General features: G+C 33.8%; 1 long non-coding RNA gene across 2 annotated transcripts; it reads right to left on the bottom strand.

The window, feature by feature from the left end:
• Positions 1 to 354: 354 nt before the first annotated feature.
• On the bottom strand, positions 355 to 5,507 carry LOC128220538 (uncharacterized). 2 transcript variants are annotated; one of them, XR_008258808.1, is made up of 4 exons: positions 4,845 to 5,507; positions 2,827 to 3,025; positions 1,497 to 1,636; positions 355 to 1,018 (listed from the first exon to the last, which is right to left on the bottom strand). It is a non-coding gene; the product is annotated as an uncharacterized LOC128220538 (long non-coding RNA). The 2 variants fall into 2 exon arrangements; XR_008258807.1 differs by having other exon boundaries at positions 1,497 to 1,703.
• Positions 5,508 to 5,770: the final 263 nt, after the last annotated feature.

Genomic DNA, 5,770 nt, shown 5'->3' on the forward strand with positions numbered 1-5,770 from the left:
CAAAGGGGTCATCTGCTGGTCACCCCAAACCTAAATTTCAAGTTTGAAGGCCATGGGTGCAGACTTTGTCGAGTTGTCACACAGGCAAGCTTTTTGCGTTCAATGTCTCTGTGACAAATCAATAGGGCTCACCTACTGATCAGGCCCAACCCAAAAGTCAATTTGTTCAAGGGCCATGGGTGCAGGCTTTGTCCAGTCATTATTAGTACAACCTTTAAGCATTCAAGGTCACTGTGACCTTGACTTTTGACCCAATGACCCCTTAAATCAATAGGATCTTCTAATAGTCAGACTTAGCCTCCATGTTGAGTTTGAGGGCCATAGGTGCAGGCATTGTCAACTTATCAGTCAGATATATGGTTTGACACCTTCCTGTTCAAGGTCACTGTGACCTTTGACCATATTACCCCTAAAATCAAAAGGGGTCATCTACTGGTTAAACCAAACTTTCATGTCAAGTTTGACAATAGGTCTAGGAATTGTAGAGTTATCACCCGGAAAAGCTTTGGTCTACTGTCAGACAGACGGACGTAGCGGCCAACATGTGCAAAGCAATATACTCCTCTTCTTTGAAAGGGGCATAATAAATTGAAATTGATTAAATATTTTTGTTTATTATGTTAATTAACTTACACTACATACAACAAGTACCATTTTGATATTTTCGAATGCTCATTTGAGCATGTACATGGGTTTTGATCTGACTATGAACATGAAACTACATAGTGATGTTCCCTCCTATTAATTCTAAATTTAAATAACCATGAGAAAAAAAGAATGTTTTCACTGCACCATGAATAAATATGTCAAACAAAATAAATGTCAAGTTATTCAAGGTTAATTTAACACTGTTCTTTTGATGATTTCCGTGCATTCCTGACTGCAGGTTTTTCCCCTTTTCCCACACAGTTATTTCATATTGGCCTTACAAGGTCAAATCTTGAGTTGGGTCTTCGTTGCTGGACACTATCTCATTATCTCCACAGAAAACACACTGGTGCAAGTTTCACTGCAACAACTGCAAAAAAAGTTATATTATATTCTAACTGAACTCTGCATCAATATTCAATTATTTTTTATTGGATTTAGGAAATGTCTTTGTTTTAAAGGGTTCATATAAATTAATGCATTTTTCTCAATTTAATGCATTATCATGCTGGACTCTTTGACATTGATGGTTAAAACAAAGAAGGCATATGATTAGTGTACAGATTAAACATTATTAATTATAATTGTGTTCTTTAATTAATAGACAAGTGGCAACAATTTCCCCAGTTAAAAAGCTTACATTTGTATATCTGCAGATTAATCATTTGCATTTCTTTTGCTTTGATCATTTAAGTCAAATGAGTTAGACATGATAATGCATTAAAATAAGAAATATATTTTTGGGCATCAATCTATAGTGTGTGCCTTCAATCTAGAAATAAATTTCTTCTCAACAGATGCTAAATTATAAAAAAAATATATAAACCAAGATTTTGATTATGACATACCTGCATAGTTAGTGGTCTCCATAACTGCTCAGAAATGCTCCCTATGACAAACTAAGTGCTGGTGTATGGCTGGGTAATAGTGCTGCTCCAACCAATAGCGCATTTTTTCCTACAGGTGGACCAGCTCCTCAATATGGTTTCTGTCATGGCAGTGATAACAGTATGTAACATGCCATTTTCTACTTTCCAGAGAATGAATCTTCCAATCTAAATTACAAATTTAAGAACAAATCTATACATATGCACATGTAATGTTGTTAAAAACAAACCATTTAGATGCCACAAAACTATAAGATTTTAGGTGAAAATTGAGCCAAATCAAAACATTTAGTCATTTAAAGCTGCACTCTCACAGATTTACTGTTTTTACAACATTTGTATTTTTTGTCTTGGAATGACCTATTTTTTTGCTAAAATATCTGCAAACCAGTGATATAAGACTACTGACAAAATATTAGATTGCAGACTTCCATATTTCAGGTCGAAAACAAAGGTTTTATGGCTTAAAGCGTTACTAACTTTAAGAAAAATGCATAAAACATTTTGAACTTAAATATAAACATTTTCTGACAAATTTATTGTCAGCAATCTTATATGAATGGTTAACATGCATTTTCACATAAATTGGCCCATCCAAGACAAAAAAATAAATAAAGTAGTCAAAACGTTCAATCTGTAAGAGTGCTACACTCTCAGTCACAGATTGAAGGTTTTGACAACTTCTTTTACTTTTTGGCTTGGCTAATGAAAAGCAGTATGAAAACTGATGAAATAAGACTGCTGACAAAAGATAAGATCATGTTTTTTATATTTACATTTGTAACTATTGGTTTTATGGTTAAAAGCATTACTAACGCTTTACTAATAATGAGATTTTTGGCATAGAACATCATCTTTTGACCGTATTAAAATAAGAAAACAGCGTTCCAATATTTTCAGTTGTCTTTTTTGACTGAATTAATATAAGAAAGCAGCGATCCACTTTTTCCAGTTGTCTGTTATGTCCAGTGTTCAGAAATTCGCATAAAATAATTCATTACAAGACCAAGAAATAAAAAAAAGAGTTGGTAAAACAGACAATCTGTGAGAGTGCAGCTTAAACATATGGCTACACAACCAGTACATTCATCAGCTTTACTGATTCGAACCAGGCACATTTATATTGGTAGACTAGCATTTTACCATTCTGCGCTGGCCAGTAAAGTTCTCATTTGAATTAGAATTCAAAATGTATATACCTTTGTTCTTTTTTTTTGCCAACTCTGTTTCAACTGAACTTCCTAAATGAATGAGAAGTTTTAAAAAATAATTACAATATCTCAGTAAATACCTGCATTTATGTGTTTCTTGTGCAATCTGTCAGCTTTGGTTCAGGTTTCATTTTGTCCACCTCAATACTTGTAATCTTCTAGTCTGATGTACTGCCATCCAATTTTTAAGTCATGTCAGGCAGCCATTTCAGCTTTGTTCCAGTTGATTGTATCAGATGATGTTAACAATACTAGCCTTGTATCCAGGCACTTCTCAATCTGAAAGATTACAAAAGAACATGGCCTGTAATATTTAATAAAAAAAATCATAATTGTTTACTCCTGGATGATGGGTTCTAAAGGAAACCTTTGAGAAAAGATGCTACTTGTATGGTGCTTGAACCCACGACCATGTGAACACTTGCATGGAGATCTGTCAAACTGAGCTAACCGGGTAACCGATTTTTAGGCAGCTCCCAGCTTGGCTCCACAATTGACAGGTGCATTATACATTATAGAGACAATAAATCAAACACTTGAAGCACTAGTCCAAATAATAGTAACTTAACTGATCTTTTTACAAATTTTGAAATGGCATATCCTTCACATATAATGTTTTTGTACCAAAAGTGGGTAGCTATTCCGATTGGGATTCCGGGTCAGATAATTATATATATCTAAAATATGAGTTATGTACGCAAAAAATAAAAGCTGACAAATTATTATGAGTTTGATGAGTGTTTTTCTTCATTTCATACAGTCAAAACATAATGATATAAACTGTTATACATGCAGATCACCTGCAAGGCTGCGGTGCATTGATTTACATAAATGTAAAATGGTTGTGTTTAAATGCATTAAATGCTTGTTTTGTGAAAAAAATCTTTGCACTTACATGGTAATAACTAAAATACGAATATAAACCTTTAATATCTATTTCAAACATATAATACTTATCGAACTACGATTTCAATATCTTTCAACCCCCACCCTGTTTTGCACAAACCCGATTAGACGTAAGGGATTGGAATAATCCCATATAACATGTCTATTTTTTTTAGACTATTGAAGCATAATTATATGTTCTTTTTTGATGGTTGAGACGTTTCAGGTTAAACAATAATTAAAAATGCGAAATAATTTTAGTGAATGATCAACTCTGTATTGAAAGTAACATGAAGATGTTGTAGTGAAGAATTTGCCATATATAAATATATATATATATACATTTTTTTTAATCCTAAAAAGAGTCCGTCAACGTACAAATATTTAGACTAAGAGATGTAGATCAGCTAGATGTACCTTCTAGTCCAAATAATTGTACGTTGACAGATTTTTTTACGATTTTTGATACATCAAATCCTTTATGTACAAATTATTTTGTACGAAAAGTGGGTAGTTATTCCGATCGGGATTTCGGGTTAAAGCATATTGCATCTATAACATATCATAAAAATAAGAAATATTACCAGATAATGTTATTTTATATAAATTCCGTAACCAAAAAGTAATATCAAGCAAATAATTATGAGTTTGATGGTTTTTATTTCATTTCATTCTGTCAAAACATAACAATATATACATGAAGGGCACCTGCAAGGCTGCAGTTCACAATTTTACAACAATCGGAACATTTCGGCCATCAATTGTAACAACTCGCCATCGTCGGTAAGCTTCGAGATAGTCAATCCCTGTTGGATATTGGCTGAGGTGTTCAGATTGTTTGGCCAAGGCCGAGTTGTTACGATTGTATTATCTCGAAGCTTGTCGGAGGTGGCCAAATTATTACGATTGGGTCAAGTTGTTCCACTTGGCATAATTGTTGTCTGTGTCAGTCAACTTTCCTTTTAATGAAAAGGTAAATAATGTGTTTTAATGCTTTAAATGCTTGTGATTTTGCAAAATAGCTTTGCACTTCCATGGTAAAATATGAATATAAATCTTTACTTTATTATCCATTTCAACCATAAAATACTTCACTTAATACAATTTCAATATTTTTCAAACACCCCCGCTTTTTGCACAAAACCGTTTAGACGTTAGGGATTGGAAGAATCCCGTATAACACGTCTATTATTTCAGACTAATGTACATGTACCTTCGTGTCCGAAATCGATCACTTCCTGGCAGCTCATTTCTGGATTGTCTCCATCTAAATTTAACATTTTTAGACACATACATTGATGCCATTTTTGCTTCGATTGGTGTTAAAGCAATAGCACTAAATACAGGTCGGTTATTTTGTAGATGAACGTGTTCGAAGTAACATTCAATTTAATTTCCGCATAATCGCCGCCATATTGTGTATGACTTTAAAAACTACACCCTATAGTCCAAAATAACAATAGGCATAACGTTGACACACTGTGATAGGTATAATCCAAATAATTTACTCAAACAAATACACTAGTTCGATTGCTGCTGAAAAAAATCATTTGAAACATAAAAGCTATTTCACAAAATATTACATGACATGAACTCTTCAACCGCGTATGATTTATTTCTTAATAGCTATCATTCATAAAATAAGTTCTTTGCCGGGGTTTGCCGGGTCAGTCTTGAATGCCGGGATATGTGTGACGTCACACGGGGTGCAAACATGTGGTGTAGCTTACTATTGGATGTAGGGTAAAATGACTTCGTATGTAAATGCTATACTTTCATTATTTTGTTCAATAAAACTCACCAAATTGCAACGGTACAACTATACTAAGAGTAACACGCAATGTTTGTCATAAAAAAGGCAATAACGCGTTAAATACACATAAGCAGGTACTTGACGCCCCACATTCGCGTAAGTAGTTCTGTTGCTACGCAGGTGGTGTGTATTAATATATTCATGTTCAATATGTCGTGTCAGGCGACTAGTCGCGTTTCTGAAATACCGCTCTCTAAAGACTGTCGGCTTGCAGCCGACAGTCTAAAAACGAATAAAATTTGAAACACAACCAACCTGGTTTACTGACGAAATAAGGTTGGCTATAAAAGAAAGAAATCGATTGAAAAAACGTCAACATTGGACGG

This window comes from Mya arenaria, chromosome 15 (assembly GCF_026914265.1).
Source record: "Mya arenaria isolate MELC-2E11 chromosome 15, ASM2691426v1".
NCBI lineage: Eukaryota > Metazoa > Mollusca > Bivalvia > Myida > Myidae > Mya > Mya arenaria.